This window comes from Equus asinus, unplaced genomic scaffold (genome assembly GCF_041296235.1).
Source record: "Equus asinus isolate D_3611 breed Donkey unplaced genomic scaffold, EquAss-T2T_v2 contig_307, whole genome shotgun sequence".
NCBI lineage: Eukaryota > Metazoa > Chordata > Mammalia > Perissodactyla > Equidae > Equus > Equus asinus.
Genome location: NW_027224969.1, coordinates 41,809 through 55,316, shown reverse-complemented (window position 1 = coordinate 55,316; position 13,508 = coordinate 41,809). Strand labels below are relative to the sequence as shown.

General features: G+C 37.5%; 1 pseudogene; it reads right to left on the bottom strand.

Annotated features, from left to right (window-relative positions):
- Positions 1-11,332: 11,332 nt before the first annotated feature.
- On the bottom strand, positions 11,333-12,271 carry LOC139043626 (olfactory receptor 2L5-like; annotated as a pseudogene).
- Positions 12,272-13,508: the final 1,237 nt, after the last annotated feature.

Here is a 13,508-nt window from a genome sequence, read left to right as displayed (position 1 = left end):
TACTGTTGTACATTTTCATTGTCATACTAGTTATTGCTTGAAGCAGTGGAAAATGGAGTGCAAAAATATATATCATGTAATCTGTGAATTTTGTCATGTGTAACTTGCCTGATGAAGAAAACTATGTATAAAAATATGCGCATTTGACTTTGAATTCTGTAGGGCTTCAGAAAATGGAAACATCATTACAGAAGAAAGAATATTCAAGTAATATTTTATAATTAAGGTAGATGTAGGGCAGACAATACATACTTTCATAGTTCAAAGACATTGATTTTGGGTGGTGGGCACATTTTCAGTAAAGACATAGAAGTTATAAAGTACATGAGAGGTAAAGAATCATGGTTTGCCTGGCTGGAGTAGTGGCAGTGGGGAGGAAAGAGCAGAAACTGACGACGTAGAAGAAACCTCAGTAATAAAGGACTTAGAATTCAAGCATGCAAAGTGTTTCTGAGTCACTTGTTCCAGTTACTGTTGTCAATATGATGTGTCAGATTGACAGACGTTCAGGGATGCAGGGATTTCTGTGATTTGCGGATAAATTGTGAGCCATGTGCTTTGCCAGGAGTTATCTACAGAGGAATGCTTTAGTTGTCTTGTTTATCTTTGCTGGTTATGACATGACTTTATACTTTAAGATCTTTTGCTGAAATGCTTACTAGGAAACTTGGAGAGGGAGCATTCATTTCTGAATTTGATTGAAGAAAAGCTGCAAGATTGAAGGAAAAACAATTCATTCTAACAAACATTAGTAAAGTCAGAGTTCTTTTTACGCTCCTGTTTTGTTTCATGTCCTGTGCTTTGTTTTTGTTTTTTCTTTCAAGGAAGTTAAAGCAGTGAGTTCTCATGTAGAAATGGAATCCAACTTCAAATCACTTCATTTTGCTGGGATTATTTCCCCCAAATCAAGCTGGAGCGCTCCTCTTGTTCTTTATCATCCTCATTTTCTTTCAAACCTTGTTGGATAACTCAGCAATGGTTCACCTCATGCGCCTGGATCCCCAGTTCCACACACTGATGTGCTTTCTCCTCCGCCAGCTCTCCCTTATGGACCTGATGGACATCTGTACCACCATCCTCAAGATGGTGTTCAACTTCCTCCCTGGCCAGAGAGGCATGTCCTACCTGGGGTTTGGGGTGCAAAACTCCTTCTTCCTGACCATGGCACGTTCTGAAGTCTTACTACTGGCCTTCATGGTCTGTGATTGTTATGTGGCTATTTGCACCCCCTCCATTAGCCCATATGAATGAGTAAAATAATGCATGTAAAGATGATCATAAGATCTTGGTTTGGGGATTTATAAACTCCTTGCCACACCCAGTCTACACCCTCCACATTCCTTACTGCCTTAGTCAATTCTTTTGCAATGTCTCAACTATGTTGCCTCTGGCCTGTAGGGACACCTGTGTCTATGAGTACATGTTTTTTGTGAGCACAAGCCTCTCTTTCCTTTTTTCTTTCCTTTGAATCACTGCTTTCTATGGCTATGTCCCTTTTGCTGTTTACTGTATGCACTCAAAAGAGAGAAGAAAAATGGTCTTCACCACCTGTGCAACACATCTAACCATAATGACATTTTACTATGCACCTTTTGTCTACATCTGTCTTTAGAACAGGAATCTCTGCTCACCAGAAGAATATAAGCTGTTAGCAGTGTTCCACACCAGTTTAACCCACACGCTGAATCCCATTATCGGCAGCCTGAAAATGAGGAAGACCTGGGGCCATAACAGAATGTTTGGGGTAATCTCTTCTATAAAAGAATAGTCATGGCTGCCCTTGCTCTTGTTTATTTCCCTTTACATGTTGACCAGAATACCCTGGAGCTGCACTGTCTGGTAGAAATATAAGGTGACTCACAATTAAATAGTGAAATTTAATAGCCACATTTAAAAAGTGAAGTTGATTTAAAGAGTTTATTGATTTAATGCCAAACACTATAATCAAAATTAATATTAACATTTATATTAATAACATATTACAATATATTGTATTACATATGTTTGTACATATATTGCTATTTATATAGTGATATACTCTTATCGACATATTATAATTTATATATGTAATCAATATAAAATTATTAATGTGATCATTTATGTTTTTTAATTTTTATTTTCTAAAGGTTGGCACTGGAGCTAACATCTGTTTCCATATTTTTCTTCTTCTTCTTCTTTTTTCCAAAGCCCCCCAAGTACATAGTTGTATATTCTAGTTGTAGGTCCCTCTGGTTCTGCTACGTGCGGCACCACCTCAGCATGGCCTGATGGGCAGTGCTAGGTCCACAGTGAGGATCAGAACCAGTGAAACCCTGGGCCACTGAAGCAGAGTGCACAAACTTAGCCACTAAGCCATGGGGCCTGCCCCTTTTATGTTGTTTTTAATGTAGGTCTTCATAATTTTATGTGTATTTTAAATTTAGAGGACATTGAACTTTTGACTATACATGTTTCAAGTGCCCAGTTGCCACATGGTGCCAATGGCTACTGCATTGGACAGCACAGCCTTAGAGCATCACATAAAATAATTTTTAAATTACATATATGCAGTATATAAAATTTATTTGTGATACATAAAATATAGCTAATGGAATATGAAGTAAGAAAAGAAGCATTCAAATGTGATGTTTCTAATTTTGCTTACCTGTTTTGCTTTATCTTAACTGTAATTGATATCTGGAGTCTGTCTTCTCCTAACATACTTTTATAAAACAATTTTGAATGGGATTATTTAATTTGGTGTATTTATCATTTCAATTAAAGTATTGAGATTAAATGACCTGCATGTGGGAATAATCACAATTTATTCTAAATTAAATTAAGAAAATTATATATTCAAATGATGTGAAAGAAGTTATTTGTATTTAAAGGAAATATTTACCTAAACGCACAGAGGCAAATGACTAGGTAGCTACAGCATGCAATATGTGAAGTAATAAGAGAAACTTAGGTTTCAGCTATAATATGTAAAATATAAATACAACTTTCCACAAGTTGAAATTTGAACGTAGAGCAGGCAGAAATATTCATCTACACTTCTAGGTTCCTCTGGCTGGTCGAAGAATTAAATTGACACGAGACAAAATAACAGGAGAAAGTCAAACAAGTTCTATAACATGTAAACATGGAAGAAAGCCAGGAAAACTGAGTAACTCACCAGAATAGCCAAAGCCCCCACTTAAATACAATCTTCAGCTAAAGACAGAAGGTGATGTTTGTGGTATTGGTTTGGGACTTCAAAGAAAAGGAAGGCAATACACATGTAGCTGGAAAGGCAAAAGTTAAATAGACAAATGTTTGCCATACCTTGCAAAGACGATGGAAAATGGGAAGACTGATGAAATGGGCCTTGTTAGTTTCCTCCCTGTCCACCACATCTAGTTCATATAATACTATTGTTATCTGTGTTGGTCGCTCCTCTTTGGAACAGGCAGTTAGGGGGAAGGTCAAAGTTTCTTCCTTAGTCTTTTATTCTCAAAAATACTCAAGCCAAAGAGGAACACATTTTGGGATAGCAAACAGGTAAAAGTAGACATAATGTACCTTTAGAAGCAGTGGAATATGAATCTAAGTTTGGAAAGTCTTGTGCATTCAATAGAAAATTATAGCTTGTGGAATGAAACTATCACATTTGTATTTTAGAAAAAAAAAACTTGGATGACACTGTATAGGATATAATATAAGTTTGAAACAGACTCTAGTCACAAAAACACTTTAAAAGGTATTAAAGAAGCCAGGGAAAGATACTGGCAGTGTGAACTTGGGCAGTGAATGGAGAGTTTGAAGGATGGACTCTTTCAAGCCTTCATTCTTTTCTATGACCATTAAAACTCCTACATAACCCCCTTCATAGTTTGAAGTACCTTTAAGTGTATCAGTAAAATAGCAGTAGTAAAACCTTTTTTATACACAACAGGACTGGGGTTAGAGATCTTCTAGGTTGATGAAGTGGAATGTTTCCAGACGCAGAGCCCCAAGCTCTTCTGTTCAGGACCCTTCAAGACTTCACCCTATCTATCTTTTCATCTGGCTGTTCATCCATATCCTTTAATATTCTTTGTAATCAACCTATAACCTAGTAAGTAAAGCAGTTTCCTGAGTTTTTTGAGCTACTCTAGCAGATTAATCACAAATGAGGAGGGGCTCATGGGCACCTCCATTTTATAGGTCACAGGTCAGAAGCACTGGCACTTGGACTTGTGATTGGCATCTAAGGTGGGGACAGCCTTTTTGGACTGAACCCTAAACCTGTGGAATCTGATGGTATCCTTAGGTTAATAGTGTCAGAATTTAGTTAAATTTGTAGGACACCTAATCAGTGTCTGGAGAAAATTGAGTTAATTGCTTGATGGTGTAGAAAAAGACACATTATGTAGTGCCTCCCAGAGAAGAATGGGGTGATATGGCATGCAAATGCTAGGGACATATCTGTATTGTGTTATTTGTGGACTCAACTGAGCATATTGAAATGTGATACAATTTAAGAAAATTGTGAACATGCTGCATGAAACATCTGAAGGAAGAAATAGCGAGATAATTTCTCTACACAAAAGTCGGGATTCATCCCCTTCTGTCTCCCTTTCCCTTTCAGATGAGCAATGAAATGTGAGTCAGACTCCTCAGTCTTTGATACAATTCATTTATTTGCTTTCCTGGAGCCTGTTTTTCTTCTTGGATTAAAAAAAAATGTATGTACGTTTTCCTGCTCTTCATATGACCTCTGGGATTAATTTTTGGGTTTTGGCTTTGGTGTTCAGGTCTTTCTACCATTGATTTACCCTCTAAAAATCACCAATGATACAATTTCTCATTTAGTAAAAAATACACTATTTCCAACTATATCCTGGAGACATTCAACAATCAACTCACTTTTATACAACAGTAACAACAATAGGTGCTGATGAGATAATGACAAACTGAAAAAAATAGCCTCCAAGGTTCGCACCAGGCACAAGCAATTGGGAGGATTTCATGGAAATTCATTCGCCTCCATTTACTCTTTATTAATTCAAAGTACGTACTGAGCACTTTTGTGTGATGCTCATCATTCTTGTTACTGTGGGTAAAACAATGGACAAGGAGATACAGCCTCTGACCATGTGGAGCCCAAATGTCAGTGTGAGCGATAAACACCTAAAGCCCACATTATATAGTCACACTGGGCATTGATGAAGTCAGGGAGATTTATCACATAGAATCATCAGGGAGGCCACCCTGACATGAAGAAGAGACTGGTCATGTCAACCTCAGGGAAAGAACTCTCAAAGACCTCAAATGACTGAGGAAAGAGAGCAGCAGGAAGCTGTGAGTGGGAGAAAGTTAGGACATGCAGATCAAAGAAGCTTCACAGACGGGTCAAGGTAAGGGATATGGACTTTTTCCAAATATAGTTGAAGCTTTGCATAGAAATATCTTCTAAAGTACAAATGTCCAAATCCACTTGGACATTCAATTGTAGTGATGCTGGGTAAATATTTGAAAGTGCAGGAAAATGGAAACCACTAACACAGCCACTGCTTCCAGAGAATTGTACTCTGCACCCTTGAAAGCATCGTTTATTTTCTCTTAAATTTTAGATTCTGCTCTTACAGAAATATTAAACTATAAGTGCCTCCAAGGAACCACCATTATTTACATCCCCAATCATTATCCTGAAAAATAGGACCTAAAGATGCTATTTCTGTCACAAGGGCAGACACTACGCTCTTCCATCTCAAACTCCCTTCCAATTCCAAGAGCAGGTCATCAACATAATCACAGAGTGAAACAGGAATGGGGTCTTGGGAGCGTGTCATTTCTTTGGCGGTTAGCTGCTGCAAATATGCATTTAAAACCTTTGAGATAAGACAGAACACCAAGGAGACCACTATAATCATTACAAGCAGGATAATTCCTAATGTTTGGAGTGCACTTTGGAGCAAGTGATTACAGTGATAGGTGAGGAAAAAATATATTTAAAAATATTTAGGAGAGAAAATGAAGAGGATTTCATGATTGTTTGACTTCATGGAAATAAGACAAAAGGATGGAGGTTAAGACCGAAATGTGAAATTGGCTCCCAGTTTGTATGACACATACATCTTCGTGTCCCGTAAAATGCAGCAATTAGTCAGTAATTATTTAGTGAGTGATAAGACATTTGGTCCAAATAACAACTGTCTTTTTTATTCCAGATTTTGAATGCAACTAAATGAGTAGTTGGGGTTGAACTAAACATTACAAGAAGGCAATTATTACTTTAATCCATATTATCACACAATTCACCCACACTTCATTGTCTGAGAAAGATACTCATCACTAAAAATAGGAAGAGAAATAGAATTTCCCTTTCTGTAAATCAAACCTTGATAACTTAATATATAAGAAAACTCAATGCACACAATGTGCATTATAAAAGCATCCAAATAGAGACCATGTGCTTTAAAATTTGCATTTTCCTGTCATGAAACAATTGAAGAATGAATAAGAAATGAAAGATACGGGGCCAGCCCCATAGCTTAGTGGTTACATTCAGTGTGATCTATTTCAGCAGCCCAGGGTCAGTTCCCAGGCATGGACCTTCACCACTTGTCAGTGGCCATGCCGTGGTGCTGACCCACATACAAAATAGAGGAAGATTAGCACAGATGTTAGCTCAGGGTCTATCTTCCTCAGTAAAAGACAAGGAGAAGAAGTACAAGGTAATAATTATTGGTTAACAACTGGATGATAATAAAAATGGCTAAAAGGAGACATAATGAACAGTGAGCCAGGAACCCTGTGAGTTGAAGACAACTTGGGTATTTCTATCCTGAGAGACTTTATTGTCCAGTTTTTAAAATGATCTGGGGTAGATTCTCACAAACAATGGAGATACTGGTAGAATATTTGAATAATTTGTCTTCTTTCTATATTGCTCTTCCTAATGGTAAGAGTTTATGGGAGAAGGAATGGCCTTCTTCATTTGTGCAGACACAATATCTGTGGGAATTAGTTTACTACTTTCCTGAGCCATGGGACTACTGGAATAAAGAATTTCAAGGTCATTTCTAATAGCCTGGAGTGCTCAGTATTTGCTTTGACCTATTAATCCTCATTTCCAGATTTGTTGCCACGAAAATTTGAATTATCCTTGCTTTTGTAGTAAAGTTAGTAAGAGAGACTTTAATGATGCCATTAAAGGAAAGCAAAATTTGCCACCCCCAAATGTGCCTCTTTGGCATAAAGATCATTATAGGCTGGTTACTTTTAAGAATCAGCAGACATAGAACAACTTGTGAAAACTGGAGTAGAAGTCACCCTTTTGCAAGAGATATTTACATTTATGAGGGAAATTTCCATTTGCAAGGGTTTCTCCCTCTCTTAACCAGGTGGTGGAGGATGACCAGATCTCTAGAAACTCTTATCAATGGAGTAAAGTGGCAGCTCAAATCTGCAGAAAGAACATGCTCTTGTTTACTGTGCCTTTCCTGGTAACCTCCCCTAACTGCTCCTCCCCTTTCCCCCAACATCTTCGTCTTTAGCTAAAGATGATATTTAAGGTGAAGACTTGGCCATTTCAGGGAGCTGATTTTCCTGGGTCTTTCCTATCTATATAGCATGCATATGTTACGAAACTTGCGCTTGTTTCCTGTTAATCTTTCTTTTATTACAGGGGATTTTTTAGCCAGGAACATAGAAACATAGAGGAAACTTATTTTTCCTCTCCTACACCATTTACTGATACCAAAGGGCAAAATGATTCCATCTTGCTCTTGAACAAACTACATCCAGAGATATGGCATGGTTTCGCCTAGGCCATGGTGTTCCAGGGCAAAAAATTGATCCATATCTCCTGATTACCTCCCTTAGTCACTACTTGAAATAGGTAAGGAGTCTGAATTGGGAATCTCTGCTCAACATGACACTCCATCAGATTATTTCCACTGATGATAAATGACAAAAACAGCAGACATTCTCATCATTTTCCTGATTTGCATGATATTATTCCTCTCCTGCTCATTCATTCTACTCTTCTCAGGCCTGCCCTCCCGGGCATGTGCCCTGTTTGCTTGCATAGTGTCTCATGCTCAGAAAGGTTTCTTTCTTGGTTTAATGCTCTGTTGTTAAAACCTTGAAATTGTTAATAACTTTATCTCGGAGTATACACCTGAGCAGCGGAGCTAGGTTATATGGAAGCATTAGGATGCTAGTTTTTGTCCAGCAACAGCACCTGCACATGTGGGCTAAGGCAGCATGCACAAAGGGCAATTGGCCTGGCCTCCTCATGTGCACACACACATCTGTGTTCAAAGCACCACAGGACCCCAAGGGAGTAGCTGGGTTGAGACCTGGAACTTAATTGGTGGTAGCGATGAAAGCAGCAGCTACAGGTGTAACAACAATGATGGAAGTGGCCACTGCCCATTAGAAAGGAGAATCTCTGCCTGGCAGCAGCAATGACCTATGATGGGGGCAGGGGCTGACTTATCCTTCAGTCCCAGAGCCCATCCCTCTGTCACCTAAGAAATTATTAACTATCTCACCTGAGTGCCAGAACAGGAAATGCTAGGTAGCTTAGGAAGCAAACTTGCCAGTAAATTATTTTAAATAAAAGTGTACACATGAGGACCCACAACTAAAATATACAACTATGTACTGGGTGGGGATTTGGGGATAGAAAGCAATTTTTAAATAAACGTGTACGCATGGTCATTGCACTGAAGCATACAAGGGACTCACAGAATTCATCGAAGAGTCCAGAATCAATGGTTTGAAACTACTGCAACATTGCAAAAGAAACATCCACAGGATTAGAATTGTAAACAAAATTTAAAGGTAATTTGAGGATTTAAAATGTGATATGAAAGATTAATGAAGGAAAAGAAAACTCTTTCCCTTGAAGTTTCAAAAGCCAGTTATTAGCAACAACAAAAAATAGCATGCATTTCACTTGTAATTGAATATACAATGATAAAAGGAATAAACAGGCATTAGAAACATGAGGACACTTCGAATTTTTATACAAAGTCCACAAGTTACCAGAAATTTGAGAGGAATTATTAGAAAGCCATTGATTAAATTCAGATTTAAAATTAAATTTGATTTATATGAAATTGATTTATATGGATTGCTAAGTTGAATTTGATTCATAAGAGAAATCTTTTTAGAAAAAAATTCTCATGAGAATCATCAGCTCCACATGTAGTAAAATTTATATTTTGATACAACATCAGAAATTCAGTCCAAATTTTCACAACGTATAAGCATGCATAATAGCTTCGGTAACTTAAGCAGATGCTTCTCAAAATCAAAAATCATCAAAAGTTAATTGCATCTTAGCATTTGCCATCATTGACTGACAATATTTTCAATTATATTGATAACAAATGAAGTTCTTAAAAGTATAAATTTTGATGAAAATAAATTTGGAGAAAAGTGAGCCAGAAAAATATTATGACCAATACAGGCATTACATAATAAAGTATTACTATTTATTATATATAAAATCATGATACAAGAAATATTGTTTGTAATTTGTATTTCATTTATAGCTAATAAATTAATTTTGAAGGAAAAAACTTTGCATTTTAGGACCACTAAATCACTTTTTCGTGCTTCTAGAACAAGAGACCTCATATTTTCATTTTGTGCTGTGCCCTTCAAATTCTGTAGAGTATGACCTTTCCCCTCCCTGCCATACCTGAGATGATAAAGAACATTTGTGCAGTTATCACTGATGAGCAGTGGCAGCACTTCAACCGGGGGGAAGTTTACATGAGCTGAGGGATTTTTATTGGCCATAAAAGTGGGACTTGTTTAGGATAGTAACTGACCCATATTATCAGTGACTCAAATTTGTACATAGATATTGACTTTTCTCAACCTATTTCAGAGAAACCTATAAGAAGTAGTAAATGAAGAAGAAAATCTCATCTGAGATATTATCTAATACAAGAGTAGCAGTGGCTACTGTTACAAAAGAGACAACAGGTCCAGAATGGAGTCACTTGTGCTAAGTCCCCATCAACAAGCCAAGACATATACCTAACTTAATTACAGTTTCAACCTCTCCAAGGACTAGATTCTCAAACCACTCAGTCTGGAATTAACTGGTCAGCACTAGCGAGGTAAGCCACCTGATGGACCCCGCCATCCCCCAAGGGAAGTTGACCTTGCCTGAACCAATCAGCTCTTTTTAAGAATAACTTCCTTGTCCCACCTCCTTCTGACTATAAAGGTCTGTCTTTTTGTATAGGTCTTCAGAGCTTCTTCCTGTCTAGGTGGGATGCTAGAAGGGATGTTTTCAGATTCATGAATCATTGAATAAAGCCAATAAAATCTGTAAAATTTACTCAATTGAATTTTTTTTTTGAGGAAGATTAGCCCTGCACTAAGATCTACTGTCAATCCTCTTCTTTTTGCTAAGGAAGACTGGCCCTGAGGTAGCATCCGTTCACAGCTTTCTCTACTTTATAGGTAGGATGCCTGCCACAGCATAACTTGACAAGCAGTGTGTAGGTCCATACCCAGGGCCCAAACCGGTGCACCCTGGACCGCCAAAGCAGAATGTGCTAACTTAACCACTGAGACACCAAGCCGGCCCCCAACTGAGTTTGTTTTTTAACATTACTTAGGATGTAAACTTTGTGTGTGCAGAATGTCATGGGCGATTGTGGGAATGTCCTTGATATTCCTAATTCCCATTAATTGACAAAACCTTTGAAACACTCCTCTTAAAATTAACTTCACAATTTCCTTGACTTTTGTTAGCACCTCCAAGTTTTCATTGTTGATCCTGATGTACTCCTGATGTTAAATCACTTCCCTAGGATTCATCACCCTAAAAGAGACAAGAAAGAGAAGTCCGAATCCCTGCTGAAGTTTCAGCTAAGTCCCTGTAATAAGTCTCTCTAAATTGAAAGAAAGATTAACTGGTAAGTTATGGGTCTACCGTGAGAAGACTAAGAAGTCTTCTGAATTTCAGTTAGATCTTGACATTCAGGAAACACTTATTTTTCTGTTTTAGACTTATTTGAAAGTGGTAAAACTTCTATGCTGAATGACAATTTCAGTTAGACAGTTTCCATTTTCCTTTCCATGACCAAGAACCATTTTCACTGACAGCATATCAGCAAAAAATAAATGCATTTGGAAATGAATTTGAAGTTAATGTGAAAATGCACCATGAAGAACAAAGGATAAGGGTTGAAATGATTAGTTTATTGCAAAATAATTTTGTCCAGACATGAGTGATTTTCTTCTGCTCTAATTTTAGTTCTTGCACTCTAGGCATAAAATAATAATTCTAATTACTGTACACTGATACATGAACTTGTATCCAAGTCCTGGCTACACATGCAAAAAGCTCTGCCTACGTTTTTACAGCACAGATTCTCTGAATTACCCTTCTTAGGGCCCCCATCACCTCTCTGTTTCTCAGGCTGTAGATGATGGGGTTTAGCATTGGGGTCAGGATGGTGTAGAAGACAGCCAGAACCTTGTCCTCTGTTGGAGATCTGAGGGATCTTGGGTGCAGATAAGTGTAAACAAATGGAGCATAATAGAAAGTCACCACAGTGAGGTGAGTGCTGCAGGTCGAATTGGCCTTCTTCCTCCCTTCTGGTGAGTGCATGTGGTGGACAACAAGGAGAACCTGGCCATAGGAGCATGCAATACCAATAAAAGGCAACACGAGGAAGAGGGTGGTGCTCACAAACACTGTATACTCATAAACCCAGGTATCCATGCAGGCCAGAGTCAACATGGCTGGGATGTCACAGAGGAAATGGTTGATGGCCCTGGATTGACAGTACGGGATTTGGAGGGCTTATGTGGTGTGGGCACAAGAGTTGATAGAGCCCATGGTCCAAGATCCTATTATCATCAGCACACATACTCTTTTGCTCATATGAATGGGATAGTGGAGAGGAAAACAAATAGCTACATAATGATCATAGGCCATAGATGTCAAGAGCAGTGCTTCTGCAACTGCTAAAGTCAAGAAAAGGAAGCTCTGAACCCCACATCCAATGAAGGAGATAGACTTTTTTCCTAAGAAATAATTAGAAACCATTTTTGGAACAATGGTGGAGATGTAATTCAAGTCAATGATGGAGAGCTGACTAAGTAAAAAGTACATGGGTGTGTGGAGCTGGGTGTCCAGGAAGATGAGATGAATCATGGACAGGTTGCCAAACAGAGCCATTAGGAAAATGAGAACAATAAGAATGAAGAGGAACAGGCCAATTCTTGGTGGTGGAAACAACCCCAATAAGATGAAATCAGTGGATGTTTGATTATAATTTTCCATAGGGGAGCTGATATTATTTTTCCTAGAGTCAAACAAGAGAGTAAGTTAAGTACAAAACTATAAGCTATTTTTAACTTATTATTGTAGTCAGACTGTGTATTACATAAAATTTTATGGCTCTTAAATGAACTGAACTTATCCATTTGAAAGAAAAAAAATCTTATTTTCTAATCCAGACATTGAAATTTGAATATGCAAATATTTGTGGCCAAAGTGTTTTCTTAGAAATCCTTAAAATTATTTCAAAACAACATTTGAATTGTGACTTTATTAGGATAAGTGTGTTTTACTACCCTACACAGACTCACATATCATCAAAATCAGGTGTTGTATTCAAAATGTAAGCATAGAAAATATATGTAACTGTATACATTGTATAGTTCTAGTATCAATAAATGTTTATGACCCATAAGGGATGATTTTTCTTTCGTATTTAAGCCCTAAAACTTTCCTCTAATCCTACAGTAGCCTATCAGCTCATGTTGAGGAGTTATATTTATTTCTTAAATTTACTTGGCCAAGTAATGACAAATCTTTCTTGAAGTTAGATGTTTTCTTGAAGTTAGATATTATAATTTGGCTCATCTGTTCTTAAATATTGCACGAATCCTTATTGTTAAGTGCCACTTACACAAAGTCATTCTCTTCTGCCTCCTCACTCAAGTTCCGAATGCTGCAGTTAAAGAAGACCCTTTACTTGAAAATCTCTACACCATGCTCAGTGTAGCTTTCAGGACTTTGCTCAAGCTCTTCCAAATGACATGTTTTCTATCTCTCTGCTTCTCTAACATTTATATAACATCATACATTACTTTATAACACTTTGTCTTACTCATTCCTTTCTTCCCTTTGTTTTTCTTGTATTTAGAATCATTTCCAATCCTAGATAAGTATGTGAATTTAAGCACACGTATTTATCATCCCTCCCTCTTAAAACTCAATTATTATGATGATTAAGAAATAGACATGTTACAAATTAAAAGTCAGCAGGTGAGCAAAAGGCACAATGAGAGATGAAATAGTTGAAGACTCTGAAAGAAGGAATTTGGATAGAGAAACATTCAGTCACTTAAATGGAAAAAAGGAAATAGTACTCTGAGAGTCCTTCCTGGAGGTAGGAGGAGGAATTCTCCTCCAGAGACATTGTAAGTGAAGAAGCTCCACACAGTATGTAAAGTTCTAGTCTGGCATGTTATTCTAGAGTTGAATGCTACCAGACTTTTAAGGAAGTTTCCAA